Source organism: Pezoporus flaviventris, unplaced genomic scaffold (genome assembly GCF_033815535.1).
Source record: "Pezoporus flaviventris isolate CSIRO_AGI_PZ_B2104156 unplaced genomic scaffold, CSIRO_AGI_Pfla_v1 ptg000016l, whole genome shotgun sequence".
NCBI lineage: Eukaryota > Metazoa > Chordata > Aves > Psittaciformes > Psittacidae > Pezoporus > Pezoporus flaviventris.
The window spans coordinates 235,272-251,401 of record NW_026892564.1 but is presented as its reverse complement, the minus strand read 5'-3'; the positions used below and the strand labels follow the sequence as shown (position 1 = coordinate 251,401).

At 41.2% G+C, this 16,130-nt stretch overlaps 1 long non-coding RNA gene and 3 other non-coding genes across 4 annotated transcripts in view; 2 read left to right on the top strand and 2 right to left on the bottom strand.

The window, feature by feature from the left end:
* Window positions 1-8,357, bottom strand: part of LOC133269873 (uncharacterized) — a 70,445-nt gene extending 62,088 nt beyond the window's left edge. Inside the window, exon 1 of the long non-coding RNA XR_009743581.1 lies at window positions 7,628-8,357. This is a non-coding gene — a long non-coding RNA (uncharacterized LOC133269873). The remainder of the gene's footprint in view (window positions 1-7,627) is intronic.
* A 1,412-nt stretch (window positions 8,358-9,769) lies between these two features.
* On the top strand, window positions 9,770-9,841 carry TRNAD-GUC (transfer RNA aspartic acid (anticodon GUC)). The gene has a single exon. It is a non-coding gene; the product is annotated as a tRNA-Asp (tRNA).
* Window positions 9,842-9,969: 128 nt separating this feature from the next.
* Window positions 9,970-10,041, bottom strand: TRNAD-GUC (transfer RNA aspartic acid (anticodon GUC)). The gene has a single exon. It is a non-coding gene; the product is annotated as a tRNA-Asp (tRNA).
* A 394-nt stretch (window positions 10,042-10,435) lies between these two features.
* TRNAW-CCA (transfer RNA tryptophan (anticodon CCA)) lies at window positions 10,436-10,507 on the top strand. Its single transcript has one exon. It is a non-coding gene; the product is annotated as a tRNA-Trp (tRNA).
* Window positions 10,508-16,130: the final 5,623 nt, after the last annotated feature.

The window sequence follows — 16,130 nt, the reverse complement described above, 5'->3', positions numbered from 1 at the left end:
TTTGGGCATCACCATCATGTGCATGCAGAGCGAGAAGATGAATGTAGGCACAAGAACCTGCTGAGACACCTGACCAGTAAACTTTTGACGGTGTGTATAGCATGCCTGTTGTTGTTGGACTGCCCTGATACCATTACCCATCCCCATTCTTTCTTAGTACCATATCCAACCATGTAGTACTAGCCATGAAACTTGTTCTTGATGTGTGACTTCATGCTGTTTTCCATTTCAGAAAGTAACCTGCCAAAGGGAGAGGGCACACTGCACAATGACTGTCTTTTGGCTGCATCATCTGAACACATGAAATGCTGTGGTTTATGGGCTGCAGAAGCTATAGTCCCAGCCTTCCAAATTTTATATTCTCTTTCCATGAAATCTGTGCATATTTTCTTCTCTATAAACATAGCTTTCATTACATTGTCGTTTCAAAAGCCACAAATTCTCTTTACTTCACTCACCAAAATCTCAACCTAAGTAATTGTTTTACGACAGAGGAAGTTTAAATATGGAACTAGCTCAAGGCAACACCCAAATTCTGAATGCATCCTGAAACACAAAGGTATTAGAATCTGAGATATGTATCTATCCACAATTTCCTTCTCCCAAATATCTGAGCTGAAGTTCTGCATCCAGTCTGCAAAACTGCAATGCTCCAGAAACTGTAGACAAACTCAGATCTATATCTAAACTTTATACACAAGCATGTTTCTAGTTAAGAGAACAGGGATATTATCAACTGGCCTTGTAATGCCCATTGCTGTGTACAGTTTTTCTTTCACTTCCAGACACAGAGAAAACAGATTGCTATGCTCTGCAGTTACAGAAGTAGTGTATGATAAGAATGCCTATTGTAATAGGATACCCACAATTAATTTACCTAAAAAAAAAAGTGTCATTTTGGTATTTTAATCTTTTATCCTATGAAAATACAGGGGGACACAGACAGCCAGATGCAAGTTAAGGATTTTTTTTCTGAATAAAAGTGATGACCAAAAGATTGATTGATTAATCCATTGATTTACCTTCTGATATATCTTCAGCCCCTTTTTGGTTAGTTTCCCTGACTGATCTAATAGTTCCACAAAGCTGCATCCCATCAACTTCAAAATCTTCTAGGAAATTGTATCAGATGATAGGCACTGTAAAAGTGATTCGTATTCAGGTTTAAGGGTTGTTACACCACTAAGAATCCAATGCCTTGGTGCTTGCCCCTTATCCTGAAATTATCCTTCATATAATCCAGGTTAAGACAGAAGTAAAATGAAAAAGCTTGGTTTCAGCATTATATTGGAATGGAGTCCCTCTGCAAAGTGTGTGCTTTCTCTCCTTTGTTTAAAAAATTCCTTCAGGAAAATACACATTCTAAATGCATTAATCATTATTCATTTAAGGGGGGTATTTATTAACATTAAGTACTATTTAAAATATTAATATAATTTTTTTCTAGAAGTGAATGTTTAAATCATTATTAGTCTACCTTTTTAAGCCTCTGTAGGAAGCAGAGCTGCTTTACCAATAGAAAGTGAGAATTTTACCTACTTTAACTCCTTTTGCCTCTGACTTTAGTTTTGTGTAACTAAGCAAGTTAAACATGTTTTCCAGGTTCTAAATATTACCTTCACTCTTCATTCTTTTTTTAACACTGTACAGCCCTTGTTAACATGCACCTAATCTAGGAATGTACTAACAGTCAAATTCCCTCATCAACACATATTGCTCTTGACAGTGCTTAGCTATAAATAGTTAAGCTCAGCTTTTAATCATGTGATGTAGAGTTATGAATGACTTTCCCTTCTTAACACACAATCATTTTTGCCTTTTAAACACAGCTGTAATTTTTTATATTCTTTCTCGGCTCAGAAGCTCGCTTTATTTAAAAATTGGCAATTTATCATTGCTTCAGTTGATTTTAGAAAACAAAAAAGCATTCTCCAGAACTAGTGGATTTTGTAGATGTAAAACAAACACACATTGTGAAAATGCCAGGCAAATGACTTTCTGAATAACATGGAACCTGCTTATATGAAGATTTAGTAATGGTAAAGTTCATATTAAATATTTTAGAATAACATGCTGACACACACATCTGATGATGTGCATCTTACAGGTTAAATAAATGTTCTGAGAACTTGCAGGTGTGCAGAATTATGTAAAAAAGGCCTTAAGTATGCCTAGCTATTCTGCTTGAATATACTGGTAGATGAATCATGGTAAATTCTTAATTCTGTAGTAGAAAAATACATAAATGTATTGTACTACAATATGAAGTACTACTATATGTAGTGTATATATACATATACACACTATTCACAGACGTACAGTTCTCACTTATAGTATTGCTAGTTGTGGGTTTTTTTAAAAACCTGGCAGAGTCTGTCTGAAATAATTCTGAAAAGCTGGAATTTCAGACTCAGTAGACCAACAAGTTCATTAAAGGGTTATCTAGTAAGTCTAATTAAATCCTTTTGCTTAAGAACAGTTTGTAGGATCAGGATTTCAAACTGGGCAAAAAAATGATATCTTCAGTTGAATTTTGTCAGAAGTGCAAAATATTATTGATATTTAGCACTGAAATCCTCCCAAAAAGCTTAGTCTTCATGCCATGTAGAAAATGGTGTTTCTAAAAATTATCTTATCTTTAGCATTTACCTTTTTACATAAATTATGTCAGAAAAGATCGTGGGCTCTCCATCCATTTAAACAGAATATCCTACACAATTTCTTCCAATGTGAGCACTTAATCTGCAGAAAGACTGGACTTTTCCCTGTCTTCTTCATTTTGTAGTTTCTGAAGTGCTGTAATTAAAACTATATCAGTGTATCAACCCAAGAATGTTCACAGAGCAGAGTGACACTGACCAAGAAATACCAGGCAGTAGTTCTTGAACTCTCAATTATTATTAAGTAAAAGAAGGGGCAGGTACGTTCACTCACTTGGAAAACCTACCATGTTTGCTAAATGAGGCCTTACACTGCACAGATAGGGGACTGGAATGCCTTGATGATGCAGCTTTAATAATTTTCTTCCTCTCAGTCTTGCTACACTGAGAATGGCAACTGCAAAATTGCCCAACTCTAGGAAAAGGCTTAGTTTCATCTTCTGCAAAATTCCCAAAATGTGGGTTCTTTCCACATGCCTAAACAGAGGAAATGATGGAACTGCTTCTGCATTTCCTGCTCCTCTTTATCTTTTCTTTCCTCTCTTTTCTATATTCAATATTAATAACAGATGGATAAAAACAGGCATTAACTGCACATCTGGTTCAGCTATGGCAAGGGCTGACAGGATGCAAGTGGCAACAGCTGCCAAGTGCCTTAATTTCAAACTGTAAATTCTCATATTAAAACTTTCTGAAAGAGACTGACTGATTTTTGCTGCCAAGTTAAACAGGCCAGTCCCATAGTTAAGACACTGTTGTAACTTCTTTCCAAACACACAGAAAATAGCAAAATGCAATTCATGAACTCAGTTAAGAGAATGTGAAGGAAGGGAAATGAATCATCTTTTTTTCCAGCCATTTTGACCCAAATTGACAGGATTTCATTTTATGAGCTGATTTTGTGTAAGCTGAATTGGATTTAAGAGATATGACTATTTGTTTGACTTTTCTTAATATAATAATTACATAAAATAGTAACCCCAAACTGCTATCAAACGAATTTTACTGGACTGAAAACTAAAGCATTTCAGAATGCCACCAGAGGGAGCCAATGCAATTGCAAACCTGAAAGTCTAGTTCTTTTGGGAAGTCTCAAAAACAAAGCAAACAAATCAAACCAAAAAACAAAACAACAAAAAAAAAAAAACTACAACTTTATGTAACCATCATTATCTTGCAAAATAGCAAACAGCAAAGAAACAAATTTATGGTTCTGAAGCAAGGTGTTTGTGCCTTTAGAAGTAAAAAACTCCACATTCCAATTACATATAATGAGAATAATCAATGCAAATGAAAAACAAACAAAAAGCAACGAACAAACTCTCTTATACTTTTTTCCCAGGAATAGATGCTGTGTTCACTGACTCTGACTCTACCTAGCAATGCATCTGATACTTTCTGTCTTACTGCTTTTACTTTGATTTTACCAGAATCAAGAATAATGTGGTGATTGTCAGCCAATGCACGGCAGATACACCATTGTGTTCAGCTCTTACTTCAAGCAGCTGTGCTCTAAGCACATCATTCTCAACAGTTCCTCATTTGTGGTTTTGGCTATTCAACTGACTTTAAATATTTATCTCTTCTTTCAATTTTAAAGTGCACTGTGATTCATTTCTGCAACTTTTTTAAAGTGTCAGGCTTTTACAGTTGAGCAAGATAGTTAATCATCCATCACATCTTGCACAATCTCTGGTGGATGTGCACATTCGCTTTTCTCTATCATGAATAATACTGGAAATGGCAATTAATTTCTGTAAGGGCTTTTTAATGTTTTATTTTATACCACCTTCCTTCTTCCATCTGCTAAATTTAAAAACCTATCCACTTCTCTTCTATTGCTCATGCACCCACTGAAAACTGTGTCAGAAGCAAAGGAACCAATTTCAGGAGCTTCTCCTGACACAGATGAACAGGACCAGCAGTTTCCTCTAGCCTTCAGCTTTCTCTTTTGCACTCCTATGACTTGGATAAGACATGGGCATTCTGTTTTCTTCAGGGGAAAGAGGAAAACAAAACAAAAAAGTAAAGGGCGGGGGGGAGAGAGAAGAAAGAACAGTGAAGAGGAAGACAGACTGCAGAGTGGAGAAGCTAAATGCAGGTGTAATAGTACAACACATGGCAATGATAAAACCTGACTACTTAAAACAGAAATTAAGCCTTACTGGTTGGTTTTTGTCAGCTATGAGGATCACACAGGGTTTCTCAAGGCTTCCCTGTGCACTGCAGTCAGTGGAGTACTTCCCTGAGTAAGGAAAAGAAAAATGTGGTTTCCATGGCAGGTGGCTCATTTATCCTAAGAAAAGGAGATAGAAGTAAACTATTACCCCATCAAGCCCCAGTTTATCTACAAAGGAGGCTATTCTTCTGTTGCCCATGCACAACACAACAAACTAGTAAATGGTGGAGACTGGAAGACCAGGAGCATGAGTGAAGCCAGCATTACAACAAACTGATACAGTGCTGGTAGCTTTGATCTAGTGTTTGGTTGTTAAAATAGATGAGTTGTCAACTTTGGTTTTTGCTGACACTATTTTTAGCACTTTGGGTTGTTTTGGTTTTTTTTAACGTTTATCATTTTTATTTTTAACATCCATCAAGCTCTGAAGGTTTTCTCTAAAAGAAAGATTGCTAACAGACATCACATTGTTCATACAAGCTCCATTAACCCAGATGCCATTTAGAAGATTCCAAACTGTCATTTGTTGTGCTTTCTACTTAATATCAAATGGTTTCACAGACAAAATGTACCTTGATGATATACTATGAAGTTTGAATATCAGATTACAATGTTGCTTTCTCTCTCAGCTACAGTGTTATATAAACTCTGGATTTTTTGAGTCAACAGTGCATTTTTCAGTGATGTACATCTGGCTGAAACTTCCCAAAACCTTTACAAAAGCAGCAAAACATCATAAATTTCCTTTTATACTTCCATGGCATGTTCTGATAGTGCTTTCAAGGTAAGGTCAGTTTCCCTTGTGTTAACTACCAGATAAAGACTAAACTGACTTCTATTCATTGTTGGCTCAGCACACTGACTTCTTTTTTTCCCACTGATTTTTCAGTACTACAGCAGTACAATCTAACAAACTTAGAGAACAGCAAGTATTATTCAAAGTCTGGGGCACTAGTGAGTTTTGACATGGGAGCATAAAATTTTCTGGGCTTTTTTTTTTTCCCAAGTCTTCTGCAGGATCTTTTGTGTATTTCTAATTTCATACCTTAAGCAAGCACATAGGTTTTGGTTTTAATGGCACTTGTTCTCTATGCTCATCTTTGGTCTCATTTTCCAGTTTCCCCATCATAATTACCTGGCCTGCACTTGTCCGCAATGTCTATATTGAGTGAGCATTGGAATGTGTAAAAGAAGTTTGTGATGATCAGCCTTCTAAGATAAAGTTAAATAAGCTGCATATTCCCTCATTTATAGTTTTGTACTATACCGTTAAATATGTCCCCATGCTCTTTACATGGGGAGATATCTTTACCTAATTTATTTGTGTGATGCCTTTATCTCATGACATCTTTGTTTTGGATACCTAACTTCAGTCTATGGTACTCTTTCCTGTATTACTTTCTGTGAGTTTTGCTATCCCGTGTTTTCCCCTCTCTACGCATCATTTTCCTTTATTAGGTTCATGATTCCCTTTTTTTGAATGACAGCTGTTTAAGCCTAGAACTGATATGATGCAAGAGTCGGACCTTATGGCTATAGCTGTATATGACGGTATTTGTCTTTTTCATGTTTGCCTCTACAATTTTCCTTCTTAGGCACTACATGATTGGTCTACCTTGAAGCAAATTGACAATGTCTAGATTCTAAGAAATTCCATATTTCAGACCAAGTCAGACCAATGGTGAAACTGTTTGGATCCACTGTAGTTTTTCACCATAGCCAGAAAGCAATGACTATTCTTGTAGTCATATGGTAGGCATATTCTAGTATCCAGAACGGCATTACATAGGAATACTTACATTAGTACACAACCTGTTGGGGTTTTGAAGTGTCCCAATATGTCTCTACAGGCTTTGCTGCATAAACACTCTTCTGGGACTACTCAAAACCAATACACCCCATAAGTGTATTCTGCATACCAACTTGATCAATCTTCTTCCTTTTAATTACTGGGTCCTGTCCTCTGATTTTTAGACAAGACATCTCTCAGATTTTGCTATTCTAAAGTTCAAATTTTTCCTTAAAACCAGCCAGCCTCCACTTTTCCTGGTTTGAATTTTCCTGTTTTTCATGGTATCTCTCCAAGTACATTTGCTTGGCAATCCCTTTTGAAGGGAAAAGTGATCAGAATGTAGATTCCCTCTGAGAAGGAGTTTATTCTTACTCAGAGTATCCATTGGATTTAAACCATGATATAGGAATAGAAATGGTTATATTCAACTATTCAACTTTTTCATCAGGGTGCTTTTTACCTAAACAGAAATGGGGTTCTGCATAGGCACTTCTCTATTTTATTTCACAATTCTTAGGACATAATCTTTCAATCCCTGAGACTCCTCCAACAGATTTTTAAAAAGCTCCATTTATTAAAAAGTTCACATGATGCAACATGGAGAGAAAGCTGCCCAGCTGTGTGGCTGCATTTAGTAAACTATACCAAGCATGCTAACAGGGGGAAAAGCCCCTTAGGTCCCTTCTCCCACTAGTCCACCAGGCAGTGACATAGAATGTCACAGTCCCCTTTACCTTGAATTTCTTCAGCTGTTGATTTTATATGGGATGTCTGATCATTCATTCCCTCAAGTGATATAAATTGATTTTTCTAATAACTTCTAAAACTTTGGTTTAGCTTGATCAAAATACATTAGCACAGAAAGAGATAACTGAGTCATACAGACCACGCAACAAATCCATTACACTGAACAGAAATTGTGTTAGGCCAAAACTCACACAGAAAGAAGTACTGTAATTAAATATGCCATCTGATAACTCATACATTCTTACTTACAAAGCTTATTAAATCCTGAGCTGTGAACTCCACAGGGTGAACGTACAGACAAAAATTACATGGAAAACAGAGCACAGAGCACACAGTGTTGGATATGTGTAAATGGGCAGCAACAAGAGTGTACAAAATAGCTATAAAGAGTAATCAGAATAAAATGTATTCAATTGCAGCAGCTCTTCTGGGCTGGGGCATCCTAAAGACCATACCAGTGAAGTACTTTGTTTCTCATCTAGGGCTTGTGGTTTTACACTGACCCCGAAGCCTTAATTTCTGTAGCTACAGAAGGCTCTTCCCCCACCTCATGCCCCTCTCCCAATATAAAATTACAGTCACTGAGTTGAAATGACTTGTGCCATTTTACAGCCTGGCAAGAAGACGGGCCTTACTGCTCACAAAACTTACCTGTCAGCAACTGCTGGTTCTAAGGACTGATCTCATTTCTTTCAGAGCAGGATCATTGTGGCAACTACAGCAAGGAGGAAACTGCTGGTGCAAGGAGTCGCCCTAACAACATTTTGCCCTATGCTTAACACATTCCCCCTACTGATGCTTCCCAGACGACTGAATAAAATGCAGAAGAGACAAAACCACTTCTGTAGCTTTTTCCATTTTTCCTCAGTTTGAGCCCCTAACACACCAAAATGTCTACACAACTTGTTGTGAGCCTGCCTCCGGTGTTGTCAAAGTGCTTAGCAATACCAAAAATTTGCAAGAGATGGTATGGAGACAGCAGAAGAGAAGATCTGGAGACAGTTCCAAAAGAAGACAGCCCAAGGAGATGTCTGTACAGCAACCTGAGGCAAAACCAGCTCTGAGGTAAAGAGCAGAAGCTAGGGAAGGTCTGGTGACAGCAAGCACCACCACTTAACACAAGCGGTCACGTCTCTGATACCTGACCCCAGGGATCAAGGAACAGAAGGAATTCAGAAGGGACTGCTAAAAAAGTCTGATGTAGAGTTATGTGTGAGTCATCTCACAAAATGCAAACAGGCAGTGTTTGATCCACCAGTTTCCCAGCTGAAAGTAAACCACCATCATCTGCTGAATAAAATCTGAACCCACACAGCAAGTTTAGACCAGCCTAGCAACACGGGGTTTGATCCTGCTTTGGGAGGTTTACGGCTATCACCTGATCACAGCCCTACCAGTTCATCTCATTATGCTACCTCTAAAGTAACGACATTATTATGAGACTTTAATTATTATTTTTCACTTGTCAGGACAAAATTTGAACCTGTTGCATCCACTGGGAAACACATGTTTATATTTAAGTGCTTAAACAAGCAGGTCAGTATTTAGAAAAGCTTTATTTCCAGGTCACGCCTATTTAGATGTCTACATACAGATTGCTGTTTGTTCTTTAGCTATGCTTGTCTGAAAAAACTACGCTGGGGTCCTTATACCCAAAGAAATATGACAAACTCACAAAACCATGTTACTGCTGACCGAGTTGGTATGATGCCATACGGTCAGTATATGTCCTCTGCCTTTTAGTCTCAGATCCCGAAGTAACCGGTTTCCATTTTTCTCGTCCCCTTTTTAGGTAGGGAAGAAGCAGGTGCTAGAGTCTTTTCACCCCAAGGACTGCTGACTCCAGGGCTTCTCGGGTTCCCGTCAAGAGAAACTGCGTGAACGACAGGCAAAAAATACAAACGCCAAGACACCCGAGCTCCTGCTCTCCTGCCCGCCGCCTGCCCTCTGGCTCTTTCTTCGCCCTGCAGCGCTCCCGGTCCGCTCCGCGGTGGGAGGAGCAGGAAAGACGGGGCAGCATGCCGCTCCCCACCGGGGAGAACCACAACGAACACGAGCCATGGCGGAGCCTTTCCCCTTCTTCCGCCCTCTCCCCACCGTCTCCCGCTGCTGGATAAGCTGTGGAACGTCGGCAACCACCGGCACAGCCCCTTCGCTTCCCCGCCTCTGCACGACACAATGCACGCCTTGACGCTAATGCACATCGCCCAAGCGGTCGGGACGTGCCATAACCTTCGGCAGACTAGCAAACGGGACGGAGGGAAGTGAAGGCAGGGGAGATTGCAGTGTCCACCAAAACCCTCCGGGCACCAGCGCAGGGGGTGCCCGGGCTGGGGCTCCATGTCCCGCTCCCCGCCGAGCGGCTGCGCATGGCCCCCACACCCCCGCGGCTCCTCGTTAGTATAGTGGTGAGTATCCCCGCCTGTCACGCGGGAGACCGGGGTTCGATTCCCCGACGGGGAGAGCCGCGCTCGAGCGCGCTTTTTGTTTCCAAGACCTTTGTTCGGCGGCCGCCGCGCTAGGCCTGGCCGCTGGCCCCTGGCCCCAGCCAGTAAAACAAGTACCCCCCCCGGGTGGAAAACATACTACCTCTCCCCGTCGGGGAATCGAACCCCGGTCTCCCGCGTGACAGGCGGGGATACTCACCACTATACTAACGAGGAGCTGGCTTGAGTTAGGCGTCTCGGAGGGAGCCTTTATCTGCAATACACCAATGGCAAAGAAGGGAGGCTACCAAAAGGAGTGATCTCTGAGCAGCGGGAGGCCGTGTTGCGAGGCCGACAGGTCCCTGCTGAGAGGGCCCGGCAGCGGGTGTGCAGGTGGGTAGAGTTAACGTACTGGTGCGGGAAGGAGACAAACGAAGCCGTGTTGGAGGAGAGGGGCCGGTGCGGGTTTGCGGGTTTAATCGGTACGGTTGCCATATCGGGTGAAGAGGGTCTTCGTCCGCTCCCCACCCTTCTGCTCTGTCCCTGTCTCGCTACCGATGCTGGCCCCTCCAAGGGCGGAGGCTGCCAATAGTGGGCGAGTTCTGAAACCCGGTGTATACCTGCGCAGCAGGACCTCGTGGCGCAACGGTAGCGCGTCTGACTCCAGATCAGAAGGCTGCGTGTTCGAATCACGTCGGGGTCATCTCATTTTTCTTTCTTCATCTCCACTGTCCGGTTCATCTCGGAGGAAACGGAGAGACATCCCTTTTTCTTTCCCCCGAAAGCTCGGGGTAGGTCTCCTTTTGCTTGACCCTGAGAGGGAGGCAGAAGTACAAATCGAGGCCGTCTGAACGGTGTCACGGACGAGGTAGCCTGCGGACAGAAACGCCAGAAATAGGTGTTCGGAAAGTGTCTGGCGCTCACATTTCGGCAGCAGCGGGTCAGGGGACGTGCCGAGGGGGAAGCAGTGCCTGGAGAGGAACGGAAACAGGGTACAGTGCTGCTCTGCCCGCCGTGGGACCGCAGCTTCTCGCAGCGCGGCCCGACGCCCTCTCCGCGGCTGGAGACGGGAAACGGGGTGCGGATCCTGGCGCGGGGTTGTTTTCTAATATCACACTTAAACACGGAAGGCAAAGAATGTGTCAAAGGTCAAAGTTCTGCAAAGACAACCCACTGGGTGGAAATTATGAGGACAGATCAGAAAGATGCATGAAAACAGCAACTTTAAGTTTTAAATGGGACCCCCAAAATGGCAGGGGTTTTCAGTGACTTGAGCTCCCCAACCACCTGTTTTCAGTGTACATGAAGAGGAGTGGAATAAAGGCACTGTAAACAGGGGGTCGGGGAGGTCAAGTCCTGTCAGGAAGCAGAGGGGAGCAGGGGGATTGAGTGCCAGGGGACGCGTTTCGGGGGGTGATGGGTTGAGGCTGTGAAAGAGTTTTCTTCTCAGAGTAGCCATTCCCACATGCTGAGGTGCCAGAGGCAGAAAGGCACAGAAAGTAAATTTTGATCTAGAGATGAGAGCAAATCCTAGAAGTAATACTTTGGTGATTTGGATGGACTGGAAAGTTTTACACTTAATGAAATCGAATTAGGAAGGAAACAGGACAGTTTGTCAAAAGGCCTGAATATGACGCATGGAGAGAAACACTCCAGAGATATAATTCTAAATGTGGAGAATTGATTGTTAGTGTTGTAAACCATGGCAGAAAATTAAGAGAATACAGAAGTCCTGGAAACCAGACTCAGCAGTCATCCAATTATGTGGGGTTTTCAAGATAAAGACTTTGGGATTTACAGGCTAATATTTGTTCCATATACCCGTAAAACCTCTCAAATACAGAAATTCTGTATTTTCCTTAAGTGCTCTGTTCCAGTGTTTTGCTGTCCTAACTGTTAGGAAGCAGCTATGTGTATTTTAGTCCTGATGTCTCTTTCAACGTAACTTAAATCCAGCCCTTGTGCTATTGCACTGGAGGACAGTTTATTCCTTTCCTTTTTATAGGTACTTCTTACATATTTGAAATTTGCTATGCATCTCTGCAGCTGCTGTAGGGTAACAGACCGAATTTGCTGGGCCTCTGATGATTTGTGTTACTTGCCTCTGGGGTCTTTCCAAATGTGTTGCATTTTTAAGTGCCCAGAACTAGTCACAGTATTTCAGCTGACTCAGGTTTTACCAGGTCTGAAAACAAGCAGAGGACTGCCTGACATGCTATGCTGACAGGACTTCCATTTCTGTGGGTAGTCCTTGTTGTTTTTTTTCTGATCAGGATCTGTTAGATGGATGCATTTCGTACTGGATGGATAATCCATTAGATTCCCTCATCCTACCAAATACCTGATGCCTGTGCCCTGTGGTCCCTCAGAGAGCTGGATGTAAGAATCGGTGGCAATCTGCTCACACTCCTGTCCGCAGCCAGAGCAGGTGCATGGCTTGAGCATTCCAGATTGCTGCCAGACAGCATCTTTGGCCTGCAGTGAGGGTCCATCTCCTGATAATACAGAACATCTATTAATGGGAGTCGAAGTTCTCAGTGTGTGGTTTCACACCAACAGACCTTGTTTAATGCAGGTGCAGGGTGTCATGAAGCAGTTGGTCTGGCTCAGCCCTGCCCGTTCCTGCCTGCCTGCTTCCCCCACTCCACTTGGATCATGTTGTGCAACTGTGCAGTGGCAACTGCTGGCTCAGCATGCAGATCTCGTGGCACGCCTAGGAGATCCAGCACAAGGAAAGCATCCCGGGTGCATGGCCTGGGACAGGAGGGAGAGCAGGATTTGGCAACCACCACGACTACCACCACCATTCAGTTAAGTTTTTTGTCAGTTGTTCTTTGGAGGGAGAGCCTACTGTCCCTAAATTGAAATAACCTAGTGACATTTCAAAACTAAAAGAAAAGAATTAAATACACCTTAGCTCCCTGCCCCTGTGGGGACAGTTGTACAGACCACCTGCAGCACTGGGCACCCTGTGTCCACAGCAAGGGCAACCACCTGTCTTTACCACGTCGGGTGACGCAGATCCAGCAGCATCCCTCAAGGGGCTACCCGGCCTGTTCCCCTGATACATCCCTGTTCCCCAGTATACCCACTGGCCAATTCAGCAAGAGATAAGGGAATTGCTCTAGAAGTGATATGCTCCATTGGAGTAAGATGTGCTTTTTTCTTACTGTTTTGCCATTTCTACTTGGATTATGCTTAAAAAAAGATGTTCTGGATAAGAAAGAGTTATTAAAAAGCCATCTAATTTTCTCTAAACCCTCCATGGAATTTAGGATAATTTTTGAACACAGAAGTAGAGAAAATTAATTTTTTCAGTGTGGCACAACATAAACTACCTGTCTCATTTTTCTGGGTGGCATTAGAGATTAGGAATCATAAACTTGGGGGAAGCCAAATCTAGACAACTGAGATAGTTCAGAAGACATTCAGTGTTTTTCTGAAAAAGAAGACTGTATGACTGAAAATCTTTCTCATGCTCAGAAAAGAGAACAAATTCCAGATATCTGGGAGGGTCCTAAAAAGGAAGGATTTTTGGCTTCAAACTTCAGCATATTTCATATTTTAGGCAAGCGTATGGCAGTTTTTCAATCACTGAAAATAGGCATAGTTTAACACTATTTGCACTTTTTTCCTAAACTTTCCTTTTGTCACCATTTTTACTGACAAGAGGTAAAATATGACTACCTGTTTCTCAAGTAAAGGCTGGTATTCTGGTCTTTGAAAACCAGAACTTGTTGTTAGGAATAAACATTTAAATACTGGAATGCTTCACGGAAGGCACAGCAAAACCTCTAAGACACTAATCATCATATTGGCATATGGATCACCTCATGGATTTGGTTTTTTTTGGTAAAAAAAAAAGATCTTTCAACGTTGTTCATAAAAAGCTCACTCCCTTATCCCCTTTGACTGCTGCCTTATGCTGCAAAATGCAACCTTTCTTTACTTCAAAGCAAACAATAAAGGTGTAAATCTTCAGCTAATTGTCTAAGGTTTAACTCTGGTGATAACTGCAGGTTGCAGTGTTAATAGTTATTTAAGTACATGCACATTTTGGTGCTTTCTCATATTACTTCCCTGTCTGTACCTTGCCTGGAGAAAGCCTGTTGTACCCAAGATGTGAGAACAAAAAAAGGTAGAACCAGGGAATATAAAGGACTATTTTGTGTTGAGGATTTTTTATGGACTTACGGGGTTGTTCAGTCTGGTGAAGAGAAGGCTCCAGGGAGATCTTGTAGCAATCTTCCAGTATCTAAGGTGGGCCCACAAGAAAGCTGGAGAGGGATTTTTTACAAAGGCATGTAGTGACAGGACAAGGGGGAATTGCTTTAAACTGAAAGAGGGTAGATTCATATTAGACATTAGGAAGAAATTCTGTACTGTGAGGGTGGTGAGACACTGGAACTGGTTGCCCAGAGAAGCTGCGGCTATCCCTTCTTAGGCAGCGTTCAAGGCCAGGGAGGATGGGGCTTTGAGCAACCTGGTCTAGTGGAAGGTGTCCCTGCCTGTAGCAGGGTGTTGGAAGTAGGTGAGCATTAAGGTCCCTTCCAACCCAAACAATTCTGTGATTCTGTGATACAATTCTATGAACTGAGGTTATTATTTTTCACATTAGTGTGATAGCTGAAGAATCTCTGCTGCTTTCTAAAGTAGTAAAAGCAGTTTAGTAATTTACTACTATAGTAGTAAAAGCAACTTTCTAGAGTAGTAAAAGCAATTTAGTCCCCAAAACTAGCATATTTTAATTCATGGTAGATTATTATTCCTCTGCACACATATTGCTTTAGTCATCTACATTTTTATACCCTTTCTTTTTACTGTACAACTGAGTTCTTAGCTATATGGACTGCTGTATTTTGCCTGTACACCTATACACCTTATTATTTATTCATAATCTCCCATTTCTCTTTAAGTTCTTGTTCACAATATATATTTAAAATAATAATAAAGCTTAAGCTGCAAATTTTGACTTTTAAAACTATTTTTTAACTATGTTTAAGCTATTTAAACTATGTTTATATAAAAACCTGTTTCTAGTTTAAACTGAAAGGTAGTTTTACCTGTTTATAGTTTAAGCTATTAAACTATTTAAACTTTTTAAACGCCATGTCAGTCTGCAACTGGTTTCGTATCTGAGCAAGATGTAAATTCTTAAATGTGGGCAAAAGATCTATTTTATAGTCACCAAGAAGGTGAAACATACTATCTACTCTTATCTAAATTATTACTATGAAATTTGGAAATTAATTTGATTTTCTTTAAGCATTTCCAAAACACTTGTGATACCCATGTTCAAGGAAAAATGTGGTAAGATATGCTGAAAAATAAACAGAACCACATTATTTGTTCGATTCAGGTTTAAAAGTAAGTGATAGTAATCAATCCACATTGGTACATGAATATTTGCTGTGTATGCATGTATGCTATCAATGGAAGGAAGATGTTTCTACCCACCATTCAGCCTTGTTGTCTAAGACTAAACAGGTAAAGTATATGCAACACCAAGAGCCAAATACTTTCAGATACAAAGTATAATGAACTGCATATGATGGCTGACTATTTGCACTACAAAGTAAACTAAACAGGCCAAGCCAAGCGTCTCCCTTATATTAATTACTTTGTTACACCACACCAATTCCTCCATTGGAAGTGTCAGGCTTCTTGTCCATGGGTCTTTGATTTACCTCAAAATTACCTTCCACAAAAATAACCCTCAGCACCTTCACCTCGCTGGCCGGGTAAACCGAAATGACAGCCACCACACTTTGTGGTGGAGCAAACCTAAACCGGGGGAATCACTTTCGTCGACAGCAGTGTAAAACACTTTCTGAAACATAAAGAGGTGCAGGCACAAACACTACCACTCCTGTTGTATGTCAACAATTGATGGACAAATGTAAATACTCACATTTCAATTCTTATCTCTGATCCTGTAAGGTAGCTCTCAAAAGCATAGGATATGTAGTCAGATCTAAATACTAAACTGTTCCAATCATAAAATACAGGAAAATTGAGAGCAGTGTGTTTCCAGCCACGAGCGCGTAAACACAGGTTTAACTCCCATGCAGCCTTAAAACTCTATGCACCTTTCAAATCTTGAAATGCTACAGAAGCATTTTTTTTTTGTTATTATTATTTGTGTAACATGCAAGTCATCACAACGGCAGCAGTTACACTGACAGCTTAGCTACCAGCTTCCCGGTTGGGTTTCTTCTGCAGCCGGACAGCTACCACGCTGAGCGAAGCTAAGCGCTTGGCTAGCAAGAGCAGCACGTCCTGTTACCCCGGCAGAGAACTCGGGTATCCGTGGGCCAGCCGCCTCA